The sequence below is a fragment of the Oryzias latipes genome, chromosome 7 (genome assembly GCF_053564925.1).
Source record: "Oryzias latipes strain Hd-rR chromosome 7, Olatipes_Hd-rR_3.1".
Taxonomy (NCBI): Eukaryota; Metazoa; Chordata; class Actinopteri; order Beloniformes; family Adrianichthyidae; genus Oryzias; species Oryzias latipes.
The window spans coordinates 9,116,388-9,131,536 of record NC_136243.1 but is presented as its reverse complement, the minus strand read 5'-3'; the positions used below and the strand labels follow the sequence as shown (position 1 = coordinate 9,131,536).

At 39.9% G+C, this 15,149-nt stretch overlaps 1 protein-coding gene and 1 long non-coding RNA gene across 6 annotated transcripts in view; one reads left to right on the top strand and one right to left on the bottom strand.

The window, feature by feature from the left end:
• Positions 1-2,630: 2,630 nt before the first annotated feature.
• Positions 2,631-3,947, bottom strand: LOC105354456 (uncharacterized). Of its 2 annotated transcripts, XR_002290588.3 has the most exons (6): positions 3,809-3,947; positions 3,487-3,698; positions 3,167-3,225; positions 3,033-3,092; positions 2,901-2,963; positions 2,631-2,803 (listed from the first exon to the last, which is right to left on the bottom strand). It is a non-coding gene; the product is annotated as an uncharacterized LOC105354456 (long non-coding RNA). The 2 variants fall into 2 exon arrangements; XR_909072.4 differs by having other exon boundaries at positions 2,901-3,092.
• Positions 3,885-15,149, top strand: part of LOC101159104 (uncharacterized) — a 29,061-nt gene continuing 17,796 nt past the window's right edge. For 3 of the 4 annotated variants that reach the window (XR_013657364.1, XM_078950158.1, XM_078950156.1), the window contains exons 1-2: positions 3,885-4,012; positions 14,960-15,049. The gene's annotated coding sequence lies outside the window, so the exon portion shown is untranslated. Of the gene's footprint in view, positions 4,013-4,572; positions 15,050-15,149 lie in introns of those variants that run through there. The other variant, XM_078950157.1, reaches the window with a different exon arrangement.

The following is a 15,149-nucleotide window of genomic DNA, read 5'->3' as shown; positions in this document are numbered from 1 at the left end:
CGCATTCTCCCACTCATTGCCAGACTACCTACCCCCCTGCTCTGCCTACCTTTTGACCTACAAACCTACTCAGCCTTGTCTTAGCCTTTTTTACAGTACTTCACTCCCAAGGTTTTCAGTAAATTGTGAATTAACACTAGCCAACTGTCACCTATTTTTTCTTGTCTGCACACTACAACACATATAAAACCATCTGGGAGAATGGGGTGAAAGTGATGCTCAAACACAGACTGGCTTTGAAGGTGCAGAATTGTACCAGTAACTTTCCACGAAATGCCTGCCCTTCCTTCTCAGGTTCATAATCATGTTAGAAGAACTCCTTTCACCCAACAACATTCCCAGTGGAGGTGAGCAAGACTTCACCCACTTCTATTTAAAATTAATTAGCTGCGCAAACACTAAAATTTTGATTTAGTTATTTAAGAGATGCTTATTCTCAAAGGAACAAACAAATAAGGAAGAAAAACAAGTAAAATAAAAACAGGTGAGCATCACACATGCTGGAGAACAAATATCTTAGACATGAGAGTTTATTAGCTAAAAGTCTACAAAAGCTAAATCAGGGTCAGGCAGGCAACGGTTAATAATGGGCATGAGAGCATTAGAGAAGAGACGGGGGTAGTCAGGATCCAGGCCAGAGTCGGGGCAGGCAGCAGGCAAACAGAGTCAGACACCGGGTCAGGAAACAGAAGATCATTGGGGTATTCCAGAGAACAGCTTACGGCAGTTACCACAGTAAGTTTGAGGCTAAATAAGTGTTCAACCACCGCTTTCAGTTCCAAAAACAGAGGTATGTTTCAGGGTATGCTTAGCTCCCTGATGCTCTGAACATAACTTGGTCTGGAGCAGGTTTAGTTGAAGGTTAGTTTGTTTTCAGAGAGGGGAAGGAGCATGGCGTGTCCATTTGAAGAGCATATAGTGGACAAAGAAGCGAATATAATTCTCTCTTTTCCGCCGTGACAGGGTGTTAAGACCACTTATCCATGTTTTTTCGTTTCCAAAGGATTTACTGGAGCGTCATCGTTTTTCAAGAGACTCCTTAATTTATTTAACAAATCTTTTGAAGCCGTTCATATCGAATGTAATACATCGGGGAGCAGTGCTGAGCACTGGAAAAATTTTTAGGCATCGCCCTTCGTTTTTTTGCGACTGGGTTTTTTATACAGCGTGGGTGATGCAGAACATGTGGGAAAGGCAACTGTGTGTTGGGCTGTTCAGACAGTATGTCTGCCACTCAAACACCTCCTGGGATATTTCGTGCAGTTCCCTGGCCATAAACCACTGAGGGTCATTAAAGAGGAATTCCAGAGGATATCAGGTTTGTCCACTAATTTTATTTGACACAGTTACACACTGCTTCATCAATATATCCATACTGTCTTTAGTCACAATCATTCCAATGTTACTAATTATATATCCTCCTATTTCAGGGTTCCCAAATGTGATTGGGTGCATGGATGAAACTCACATTCCTATTAAATCTCCTTCAATGAAGGAGATGTTAGGAAGTCCATGCATAGCATCAATGTGCAGGTTAAAATATATGGCAGTTGTATAATATTTCCTATCATACTTTAAATCATACTGATTACTGTTCCCCACGATCTAGGTAATATGTGATGCCACCCACCTTATCACAAACATAGAAGCCAAATGCCCCGGTTCTGTTCATGATGCTAGGATATTTAGAAAGTCATAATTGTGTCCCAAATTCCACCAGGGTATAAATTGCTTTACATTCCTTATCCAATGTCATACATTTAATGTGATGTAGATTATACAATATAACTGCCATTATAAGACATTTCAATGGCTACTTACTGGGGGACAGGGGGTATCCTTGCCTGCCATTCCTGATGACCCCCTGCCCTGAACCTTTGCCTGGACAACAGGCACAATTTAACATGGCACACAGCAGAACACGGGCCAGGGTGGAGATGACCAAGGCATCCTGAAAGCTCAATTTCAGTACCTACGTGGTCTCAGGGTCACACCAGAGAGGGCACGTGACATCATAGCTGCATGTGCCGTACAGCACAACATCGCCACCATGAGAGGGCCCCCCCCCCCACCTCTTGAAGAAGACGGCCCAGAGGATGCCTCATTGGACCCTGCTGACCAAAGAGATGGCAGGGTGGTACGGGACATGATCAGCCTACATTACATCCTTTTTTCATCCATCTTCTTAACCGTTTTATTCCCTTTCGGGGTCACGGGGTTGCCGGAGCCTATCCCGGCCACTTGGGCGTAGGCAAGGGATGCCCTGGACTGGTCACCAGTCTGTCGCAGGGTAGAATATCCACAATCACACATCCTTTCACTCTCACAGTCATACCTATGGTCAATTTAGAGTTGCCAATCAACCTATGAAGCATGTTTTTGGTGGGAGGAAGCCGGAGATCCCGGAGAAAACCCACGCATGCATGGGGAGAACATGCAAACTCCACACAGAAAGGTCCCCCATTGATGTTGTGTTTTTTCATGTCCCCCAGCCGGGACTTGAACCGGGGGCCTTCTTGCTGTGAGGTAAGAGCGCTAACCACTGCGCCACCGTGCAGCTACATTACATCCAATAAAAAAACAAAAACAAAACAAACCTGACTTATAGGCTGATAGTTTTATTTCTTTATTTGCTGTAATGAAATAAAGTGACTTTATTGCTTAATAGTCAGTTCAACAAATAACAGATTAAATATTCACAAATGTGTCTCACCTTCAGCTGATGCTCCAGCAATTCTATTTCAAGGTCACATTTCCTAATTTTATGCTGGCGATAGACCTTGTACAGCTCTTTGGCAGGCAACTACAAAAACAAAGTAATTCCACATGATTGGTATTTGACATTTGCAATACAAAGCAAATATTAACATGAGATATTGTATCTCTTGAAATGTTCTTACACTGCCAAGATTCATGGTGGAGCTGCATTGACTCTAATCTTCATTAACATTCCCAGCAATACTCTGAAATTGCAATGACAATATGCATCTTGTTTAAGACATAAATTAAAAGAGTGGCGGGACATCATATACCTCGATGGGTCTAGGTCTGTCAATATCTGTCACTGCAGATGCGGTCTCTTCATCTTCATCCTGCAGTGTAATTATGTAAAGGTGCTTGATCTACCAAACAGACAACTAAGGATCTAACGACATGAATCACTTACAATTACGACAGACTGTGGTGATACAGGAGGCTCCATCAATATGTCTTGACCACCGGTATCTGCAATACAATAAAACCAGTCTGATACTCTATGCATATTCTCAAGCAAACACCTAATAAAAGAGAATAGGTATACATTATACATCATATGCAGTAATATTGAATAAAAAAATACAATAAAAATGCATAACACATAGAAGTAATGACTGGAATATGCTTTCTAAATGTGTTTGTTAAATGGTGAGTGTATATTTGATGTTCTTAACACTGATGCACAGTAAAATCATCAATTCGTCATGACTAATAATGTGATATACCTACATTTGACTAAGCCACTTGTGTTTGTGACCGAGTCTGATGAGGTGCCCCCTGGAATCCCATTTAATACAGGTCACCCTTTGAGGGATAGTACCAGCTCCTCAGCCAATTCTATGCGTTGGTATATTGATATAAATATTTTACTTTGTTGGAGAATGTTTTTGTGTTTCATCTTGAGTTGGGTCAAGGTCCTCCTCGTTTTGGAGGTGTTACAGCTGAAAACAGAGGAACCACAAATTACATATTAGTCACACACAGCAAATGGCTGCTTGGCAATAGCGATGCAAACAGCTTATGGGGAGATGAGATAAGAACGAACACACACCCGCACCCCGCAGCAGAATGACAGGGCGCACTGACGTCACTCGTGAGATAATGAATATCCTGTAGCAGAGAGCAAGGATTAATACAAGGCTGAGAGCAAGGCAAGAGCATGAGAGCTGAAGACCAGGCTTAGTCACCATAAGGGGTAACAAACTGGCATTGAACTGAAGGATGAGGTCTCCTTTTAAACAGCATGGCAGATGAGGTGAGTGAAGTCAGCTGGTGGTGATTAGGAGGAGCATGGCTGGCAGAGCTGGAGGGGGAGGAGTCTGATAGGCACCATGACAGATATTTAACTGTCAATAACCTTGTTGCTTCCCTGCTTTGGCACAGGCTGATGTGTTTGGACCCCCCTTCCGGGTTACTGTCTCAGATTCAGTCCAAGCTTGTCAATTTCTTCTGGGACAGTCTACACTGGGTGCCACAGAGAGTGTTATTTCTTCCCAGGAAGGAAGAAGGACAGAGCCTGGTGCACCTGGCCAGCAGAACTGCCACCTTCAGGATCCAGTTCCTGCAACGGTTTTTGACTGGGCCAAAGGGTTTAATGTGGAGGGAGCTGGCTGGCTGCATCTTAGGGCGTGTGAGTGGTTTGGGGCTGGATGATGCTTTGTTTTTATTAGACACTAAATTTTTATATGTACCTGGGATGCCTCCATTTTATCAGGGTGTTTTTAAGTCTTGGCACCTTTTTAATAATGTGAAAAGAAAGAACTCTCCCTCTGTTTTGGCTCTTAAAAGAGCCTTTGATCTTTGGGGCACGGTTGCACATATGCAATGACACCGCCCCTGGACTTCAGTTAACCCTTCGAAGGTCTAGAGTTCTGACCCTGGAGCAGCTGGTGATTGCAGCGGGACCTGATCTATCGGACGTCTCCTCTTTGTGTTCCTCGCTGGGTCTCCGGTCCGCCAGGATGGCACGTCGTCTCCTGGACCGCTGGAGGGACAGGCTGGGTGCGAGGGAGAGGGGGACAACTGGATGAATTCTGTGGCAGGAACCACTGCTCTCGTCCGCGATAAACTTTATCCGGAGGTGTTGCTGAGCTCTGATCTGGGTGGAAATACTGACAGCTGCTTCGTCCCTGCAATCCCAACAGTCTGACTCTTCACTGTGGGGAAAGAAGGACATTGTATATAAACTGTGTGAAGGTTTTGAACAAGGCTAAGTTACAGAACCACTTTTCCCAGTGCGTGGACTGACAAAGTGAGTGGTGGTGAGGACGGACCACATTGGAGAGTTCTTTACAAGGCTCCCATACGAAAGAGAACTGGAGACCTCCAGTGGCGGATCTTACATGGTGCTGTTGCTTCGAACTCTTTTTTTATCTCTGTTCTTAACCCCACTGTTTCTGATTGCTGCCCATTTTGTGTTAAGAGAGAAAAGATTTTTCATGTTTTTAGTGAGTGTGAGAGCTTTTAAGGTCTGTGTTTGCTCTCTTTAATGTGATCTTTTCCATTTGTTGTTTTATCTATGGGTCCGGGTACAAGCAGAAAGACAAAGAAAAGTGGCAACTGCTTCATTTTATTGTTGGTGAAGCAAAACTTGTGATTCACATAAGCAGAAAGCGGTGGCGAGCCTCCAGCTGATGCAGTTCGTATCTGGCGCTGCAATGTCCGTTCCAGGCTGAAATTAGAATTCTCTTTTTTTAGACTGTCGAAGCATTTGTCCTGCTTTAAAAAAATCTGGTGCTTTGACAATGTTCTATATCGTGTGTCAAATGGTGAACTTTGTTATGCTCCTTCTTTATCTGAGTAATTGTTGTTTTTTAGGTATGGCCCGTTTGACACGGCGCTTAGGCGCGCGGTTCACCTTCAAGGAACAGAGTGTTTCAGCACAATTTTTGGGGGAGTGTGTCAACTAGCGCAGATCACGTGGTTGATGACCTATGACGCGCCAAATGCTTTGTTTGGTCGAACCACGCTTCAGATGTCACTTGTGCTTTGAACAGTTGGGTGCGCTTTTTTCTAGAAATGCGAAATGAATCCTGAATGTTTCCCGACCAGTTCTATTGTTTCGCTTGTATTGGAATCAGCGTCAGTTCTTTGCACTTCACCATGACTCCTAGTAAAAAACGTTCTGTGGCTCAGGATAATTTCAACTCGGTTTTTCCTATTAAACAATACACTAAGAACGTTATTAAGAACCGTATATTGAAAAAAAAAAAACCCTGGAATGAATCTACAATGGCATGTCAGTACCATCAGTGGCGGTTCTACACTAACTTACTCCCTGGGCGAGTAACCCCCCCCCCCCCCCCCCACATACAAAATTTGACAATATCCTGGCTATCTTTCATTTTTTTTTTCTAGACTCGTATTACATGGGGGTCAAACTCAGTCACACAGGGGGCCTAAATTAAAAACACGCTTAAGGTTTTGGGCAGAAGGAGATAAACATTAACTGAACACACTAAAGCTAAACTTTTAAACCTTTTAAACTGAACTTTTTGAACATAAATGTGAATAAAAACAGGAACATTAATCCAGAGTAACTAAAGTTAAACTTTAAATAACTTATAATATTTTGCTCTCCATAGAAATATATTTTGTCAAAATTATACAAATATGAACATGCTGCAGAACAAAACAAAGAAAGCCTGGAAATAATAATAATAATAAGACATACCAAATCAAATAATTCCGTTTTCTTTGCTCTTTTATAATAGCATTATTTTTAGAGCTGGACTCCTGCTTCATGTTTAGCAATAATTTCTTTGTGTGTGACGTCCTGTGTGTGTCTTTGTGAAACCTATCAGAGGGATTAGATTTAAAAAAAAACTTATTGTGAATACTATTTTTAGATCTTATAAAACATTAAAAACTAAATCATAGAACTCATCAGTGGGATTACTCCAAAAATATTTGGCATTTCCCTAAATTTGTGCAACACCAACAGCAGAAATCTTCCAAAAAACCTCAATCCATAAAAAATGGTCTGCCCCCACCAGTGATAAACAACTATGGCATACTTACGTCTTTTTCTTCTTCTTCACGGGCAGGGTTTTTTGGGGGCAAGTAAATGGTAATGAAGCTGACATTACTATATTTTTTACTCGTGTACTAAGATGTGTTCAGGAAATTATGAGAGAAAACTGACAATGTTGGACATAACAGCATTCTAATGAACAGATTATTCTTCAAGCTCACTGGATATGCACAGACAATTTCTATATTTCTCTCAATTAGTCAGCAACTTGAAGGGGGTAACAATCCAAGTTTAGGTGTTCTGGATGAGCTGCTTGAATGTTTTTCTTCCATAATAAATTCCTATGAAAGTTTTATTTCATAGTTTTATTTTATTTTATTTTTTTATTTGTTTTATTTTATTTTGATTTTGAGGTCCATCTCCCGAAATTCTGCAGTGTCTGATACCGTGGTGACGTCACATGGTTGACGCGGAGTCTAGCTTCGGAGGACATGCAGCTGGCGCTCCCTGATGCACCTGCTCTGAAAATCCGCCGCATTTCTTGCTCAACTGCCTCATTGGAAAAAGCCCCTGTGGATGGCGGCTGCCGACTTTGTTCCAACATTTCGGACATTGTAGAGGCAACAGTTGTGATGTTTAGGATGTTATTAAGCAATCCTAGCCTCACTAAGATGTTCCCGATCCACCATTCTCCAATCTTTCAAAGGTTTTACTTTTTTCATTATCATTTACACATTTAAGTGTTACAAGGAGCTTTGTTGAAACATATGTCGATATACGTCCAGTCCGCCACCAGATGCAGCTGTTCTGTGTGGTTTCGAAGCCCTGAATGGGTGGTTCATTTTTCCGGCACAATTACATGAACCCCAATGAGGCTTCATGGGGCTTTTATTCCCATCCCTAGTTTTTTGTTGTTGTCTGTGATCCTTGATTAAACTGACATCTTAAAACTCAAAAACTCTTCTTGTGGTTCTATTGGCAGGAGGCACCAACGTGAAGGTGCTTCACACTTAGCTTCACTCAGTGCAGTGCTTATGTTTGCTGTGGTTGATTGAATGAAAGAGAGTCAGGTGTGCGGCAAGTGTGTGCTGGGGTTGGTGGGAGCTTTTTTTTTTTTTTTTTTTTCGCTTCTGTCGCCGCCCTTTGATTTTTTTTTTTTTTTTTTTTTTTTTTTTTTTTTTTTATTGAACAATTGCAACATACAAAACAAGAAAATACAACAATTATGCACATATAATGTACAATAGAATTCTGAATACAGAACAAACATGTTGCATTCTTTAAAAAATACTAATTATTAATAATAAACACAAAAGGGAATAAGAAATAAAAAGAAACAAAAAAAAAAAAAGAGAAAAGAGAAAAGAGAAAATGCGAGAGTAAATCTATGTCAGCAGTCCAAAAGATTTACAGATGCTAATTGTTTTTTGAGCTTTTGTATTTTTTGAAGCAGAAATTAAGTTTAAATAACGCTGCAGTTCCAGTTTGAACACAAAGAAATCCGGTTTTTTATTGGAAAATTTTCTTTTGTGTATATGAAATTTAGCGATAAATAATACCATGTTTACACAAAAGAAAGCATCACGGTCTTTGACATCAAAGCTATGAAAACCAAAAAGTATGTTTTTATAATAAAGTTGTATGTCAGCAAAAATAGAATCGGTGATAAATTTGTGAATGTTTTTCCAAAATCTGTATGTAAATTCACAAGACCAGAATAAATGAGAGCAGGTTTCAGGTTGTTTCTGGCAGAAAGTACAACTGGTGTTTATGTCAGCCTTAAATTTAGTTAAGTAATGCTTTGCTGGATAAAATCTGTGTAGGAGTTTAAAAGAGATTTCTTTGACTTTATTTGTTAAGAAGTATTTTTGTGGTAAAGACCAGACTTTTTTCCAATCAATGTTAGAAGTGAAATTAGCCCAATAAAAGATAGCTGATGGAACAGAAACTAAATTATCTTGAAACAAAGCTCTGATTTTTGAGTTCAACTGTTTAGCGGAAGTGAAGCAGAAACTCCCCAGAGGAGATTTGAGCACATCAGGAGGATGAAGAGTCAGAGGATGAGCGCTGTAGAAACCCCTGAATAACATGCAAAGCCCAGACGGGACGGCATCAAACACTACTACAAATTCTTTGGGAGTTATTGGTATTTTATACTGCATAGTGAACTCTGAGTAGTTATATAATAATCCAGGTTCTTTGAATAATTGATTGAGGAAAATTATACCATTATTGAACCAGTTACTTAAAAACAGAGTTTTCCTTTTATAGACAATATTACAGTTATTCCAGATAATACAACTCTGTGGAGAAAAGTTGTGTTTGTAGATCAGAGTCCAGGCTAAGAGAACCTGTTGATGAAAATTTGACAGTTTCAAAGGGATTTTTGGAATACTATAGTTACAGCACAGCAGGAAGTTCAGGCCTCCTACCTTTGAAAATACAAAATGTGGAATAAAGTTCCAGATAGATGTGGGATTATTAAGATATTTCTTAATCCAGATTACCTTGAGTGTATTGTTAAGGGCAGTAAAATCAATGCAATTTAAACCGCCTTTATCAGAGGTATTTAAAATAACAGATTTTCTGATATAGTGAGTTTTATTTCTCCATAGAAAGTTATATAATATTCTATTAATTGTATTGCAGACTGTGTTATTAACCTGTAGAGATTGAGCTGCATACGTCAAACGAGAGATTCCTTCTGCTTTTGTAAGCAGAACTCTGCCTTTCAAAGACAAATCTCTTTGCAGCCATTGGTTTAGGGTTTTTTTGGTTTTATCTATTATTGGAGAGAAATTTGTAGAACATCTGGATTGCATATCTTTAGTGATTTGAATACCAAGGTACGTAACAGATGTTTTTACAGGAATACCTTGGATAGATGTAAGTAAACAGTTTTTAACAGGCAGAATTTCACATTTATTTAAATTAAGGGTGAGTCCTGAAGCTTTAGAAAAGGACTGGATGATATTAATCGCCACAGCTACTTGTGAAGCGTCTCGGAGAAAGAGAGCAGTGTCATCTGCTAGTTGACTTATGAATATTTCCCTCTCAGCCACAATTAAACCTTTTAATGGGCTGAGTTTGATATGTAGGTTAAGGAGTTGAACAGAAAGAAGAAACAGATAGACTGACAAGGGGCATCCCTGCCTTACCCCACGTTTCAAGAAGAATCTAGGAGAAGTTCCGCTGGCGAGTTTTATAGAACTATTACTATTGACATATAAAGTTTGAACAGCATTGCAGAAGAATTGACCAAAACCAAATTTATTTAAAGCAGCAATAATAAAATTGTGTTCTAAAGAATCAAAGGCTTTATAAAAGTCTAGAAAAAGAATGAGACTGTCATCCTGCACGAGTTCTGAGTAATCTAGTATGTCTAAAATTAATCTAATATTGTTTGAGATATGACGATTCTGCATAAACCCAGACTGATTTTCATCAATAATTGTATCTAAGACTGGCTTTATTCTATTTGCAAGAATCAAAGCCAATATCTTATAATCACAATTCAATAAGGTGATTGGTCGCCAGTTATCTAAGGAAAGAGGATCCTTTCTCGGTTTAGGGATCAAGGTAATCAGTCCCTGAGATAACGTGGGAGGGAGTGCACCCTTGTTAATGCTTTCTTCAAAAACTTTTAATAAAAATGGGGCTAAATTGTCAGAAAACTGTTTATAGAACTCGGCAGTAAGGCCGTCTTTTCCAGGAGATTTATTTATTTTCAGATATTTTATAGCATCTGTAACCTCATTCAAAGAGATGACATCATCACAGCAGACTCTGTCCGCTTCACTCACTGGAGTAATATTATTGACAGTGTTAAGAAAGGTAAGGGCAGATGTTGAACAATAGTTGGAAGAATAGAGTTTACTATAAAAATCAGAACAATATTTTGCTATGGTACTTCTATCATCAGAAATGACCCCATTAATATTTAATTGTGAAACAGAATTGCTATTGGACTGGTATTTCTCTAGCCTGAAAAAATAGGCAGAGTTCTGCTCTCCTTCTTCAATCCACCTTCTCCTAGATCGGATAAACGCTCCTTCTGCTTTGCGCTTATAAATGTCATCTAACTTGTGTTGTAAGTCTATTAAAGCTGTTTTATCCGTTTCATCTAGGACATCTGTTGGCTTAGATGTAAGAAGAGCAATCTTCTGTATTACATCTGTCTCAACAGCTCTTCTTTTTTTTGTTAAGTCAGAGCTATATTTTCTAAAAAATTTACCAAGTTCGTATTTCAGAAGTTCCCAATTATTACAGAATGAGTGTTCAGCTAGTGCTTTGTTCCAATAAAGTTTTATTAAGCGATGAGTTTCAGAAATCACCTCCAGATGCTCAAGAATGGTGCCGTTTAACTTCCAGTATGAAGCTTTGGTGCCAGAGGAGCTCGACAAAGGGACGGTTAGATGAATTGTTTTGTGGTCTGAAAGCGGTGTGGCATGAATATCTGTTTTAACATTTTTTAAGTCTTTAGAAGTAAGCCAGAAATCAATGCGTGAGTGTCTGGTCTGTGATTTGTTACACCATGTATAAGCTCTTTGGTTTGGATGCGAGTCTCTCCAAGAATCAATTAAATCTAAATTTTGTGCAAACAACTTTATAGGAGAGTTAGAGTCTGGACTCCTGGGAGGCCATCTATCCATAGAATTATCAAAAACTGTGTTAAAATCCCCTCCAAATATTATAAAAGACTTTGGGTATTTAGACAGCCAGTGCAATAAACGTGTTTCTAGTCTATTGAAGAGAAGATTATTTTCTGTTCGGGAGTTGAACCCGTACACGTTGACTAGAATAAAGAAGGAATGGGCTACTTCAAGTATCATAAAAATGTAATGACCATCTTTATCGCTGTCAGATAGCAAAACTTTTCCATTGAATCTGTTTTTGAGAATGCAGACACCAGCAGCTCGCTCTGTACCATGTGACATCCACACATCATTTCCCCACTGTGACCTCCAGAAGGATTTGTCTTGTTCAGTTGAGTGGGACTCTTGGATAAAACAAAAATCTGAATTAAACTGCTTACAAAACAAAAAAATGGCTTTACGTTTAACATTGTTTCTTAAACCTCTCGCATTTAAAGAAATAATGGATAAAGACATAAAGTTGAAATAGAAAAAAAGAACAAAAACAAAAGATATTTAGACCAAAGAAGAAGAAAAAAGAAGTTGAGTTAAGGATTTTTGGTCGCTTAGGAACAGAAAGAGGATAAGAACCTGCAAACCAATACTAAAGCGCTGTGAACTAAGACCCTAACAATAATTATTTGCTTATGAAATAACACCAAAGCGATGGGCGTTATTAGTCCCATCTTACTCATAAGAGTAAATATTTTAAGAAAAAAATAAATAAAAATAAAACCCACAATGCTGCTACTTAATTCACATTTAAGTATAGTGTAATACTTAAAATAACATTATAATGTTATATCAAAAACAAAATTAAAGCAAGATAAAAATTAAAATAAAAAGTAGCAGCTTGAATGCAATAGCTTATGAGCTCAAATAAAATCAAATTTTAAGCAACAGTATCATTTTTGATAAATGTGGAAAATAGCAAAAAACGTTCAGATCCAGCTTTGACATCTGCAGCCTTCGTTAAGGCGGCAGGATTTCTTTACCATTCACAAAGGCACGTCCTCCAACAAAGAACGCCAGCTTGTTCTCCCTCCTGGCTTTCTCCACGGCCGGCCACAGTTGGTTTCTCCGTTCGCGGTCCTCAGCAGACAGATCCTCCGCCATCCTCAGGTTGTGTTCTTTCAGGAAGGCAGATTTCTTTGCAGCGCGCCAGACAGCATCGCGGTGAATCCTCGCAGTGAACTGGATGATGATCCCTCTCGGTTGGTTGTTGTTCGGTCTCTTCGGGCCGAGTCTGTGTACCGTATCCACAACATCGGGGAGTTTGTCTTTCGCCTCCGGTAGAACAGACTGGCAGATCTGGATCACTTCTTGCCGCACGTTCTGATTTTCTTTCTCAGCCAAACCGCGAAGTTTCAGATTCCAGCGGCGGGAGTAGCTTTCCAGCTGGGAGATCCTTTTTTCCTGTGTTTCCACGATTGTTTTATATTTCTCCAGTTGTGCCTCAGCGTGGACCACTCTGTTCTTCATGTCACTGATCTCAGTGCAAACAACATCAACGGAGTCTTTTACAGCTGAGATTTGCATGGAGTTCTCCTGCACAGCTTTTTTCATCTCAGAGATCTCTCTGGAGTTGCCGCTAATTAACTTTTCCAGAGTGTCTGACCTCGAGTTTATCAATTGTGTAAGTGACGAGAGTTGAGAAAGAACAGCCTCTGTCTCCGTTTCTGTGACTTTTCTCAGCTTACCAGCTGGGGAAGCAGTGGGTGTGCAGGGAAGAGCAGGGAAGTCTTCTTCTTCCATTAGGAATGGTTCCGAAACTGCCTCCATGTAGTCATGCATTGAGTCAATTAATTTGACTTTAGCATCAGTAGTCTTACTCGACGCAGACGGCTTTGCAGGTTGGCTAACGTTAGCAGGTTTGCTAACAGAGCCAACACTCGCTAGCGATTTCTTGAGTTCCGTCTTTCTCTTCTCGGCTTTGCTCATATTGCTTTGAGAACTATGCAAAAAGTATAAAGAAATTGTAAAGAGGTAAAAAAAAAATCAAGAAAGGGTCTTTGCTCACCGTGTATTATTACAAAAAACAGTTAGGTTTGCAGAGCTCAGCCAAACACGACTGTTCAGAGCGCCATCTTGGTCACCCCCCGGTGGGAGCTGTAGTGCGGCTAGAACTCTGGAGACGGCTCCCGCCGGTGACCAGAGGGGGAGACAGAGCTCTTACTTCTGATAGATATGCTGGAAGACTCAGCTAAAGAAGTATTTCTGTATCCAAATGTTGATGTCTGACAGAAAGAAACACGAGTGACACAGTCAAGTCCTCTGGAGAAAAATACAAGAATTGTTTAATTTCATCTGTAAAGAAGGGGTAGAAGAAACCATGGGAGCAAATGATGATGCTCATAGACTAAGTGTTGACAGAGACAGGGTGAAAGCCAAGATCTGAACCCTGCAGAACAGCAAAGCAAAATTTGTGAGATCTGAATTTCCCCTCTGCCAGAGTAATTGGAACTAGCCAGTTTGTAGCCATATTATGTAACAAAACTTCCACAACTACAATCACATCTTAAAAAAGGACTAGTTATGGATCTGTATCAGTGGTTTCCTACCTTATTGAGGTCACAAACCTGTTTGTAATCTGAAAAACAATGTACGGATGGGGCTGTATGTGACTTCAGTGGGTGCCTGATTTTTTTTCTTTTATCTTCCAGCTTCCATTAACTTTTGAGGGGTAACGTTTATTTTTATCCTCTGTAATTTACCTGCAGCTGCTTTAAACTTTATTTGTACACTAGATTTTTTGTAAAAACCATCAAAACGTAAATTAGATTTTCTTACTTTCCCCTTTGACAGTTACAGGTAAGCAATCACATGCCAACTTCAGCCTCAGACACATAAATACAAAAGAAAGAAAAGAATGGTCATTAAAACTTGTTTTTTTCTTTAATAAAATAATTAAACATGTATTCATGAATCAGAGCAAGTTTATTGGCAGCACCTCTGTAACATTAGACAGCTGGTTTTTAAATGTTCTGCTTTATTATAATGGTGTGTGTGAACAACTGACGCAATAAATGCATATTTGGAGTAAAGACTCCTGGTTTTAGTCGGCAGTGGTGCAGTGGTAGGGCGGTCGACCCATGATCGTAAGATTGCAGGTTCGATTCCCGCCTTGCACGCCCATGTGTCAAAGTGTCCTTGGGCGAGACACTGAACCCCACCTTGCCTCTGGTGGGAGGTTGGCGCCAGTGTTTGGCAGCGGAGCCGCCATCAGTGTGTGTTGTCCCATTCATGGGTGAATGGGACTGTGACTGTAAAGCGCTTTGGGCCTTCGTAAGAAGGTTGAAAGCGTTATAAGTATACACCATTTACCATTTATTATATAGCTGTTTTAAGAAGGTAGTGGATGAATTTTCGACATGTGAAGGAGCAACTTGACACGTATCGAGAGTTGAATGTGGTGGAGAGAATCCAACAGTTTTCTAAGAAAAAACTTCTTACAGAAAAATAAAAACTGCAGGCCCAGGGAATCATAAAAGTTTCTGTGTATTTAAACCTCTTTTTCAAAGTTAGATCACAGAGTGATGATGTTTGTGTTCCATTTTATTGAGAAAATGTTCTTAATGGTTTGACTTCCTTGAAGGTGTTTGGTGGAGGATCATCTATGTTCCTGTGGGTTTAGCAGCACTCTCAGTCATCACTGCATCAGTCTGCATATGGACCAGAACACAAGGTGACAACACAAACACATCAAACTGTTACAGACACAGACTATGACTGATTCTGACTTGTTCCATGAAACATGAACTGAGCTGACTTCATATTCTGTCCTT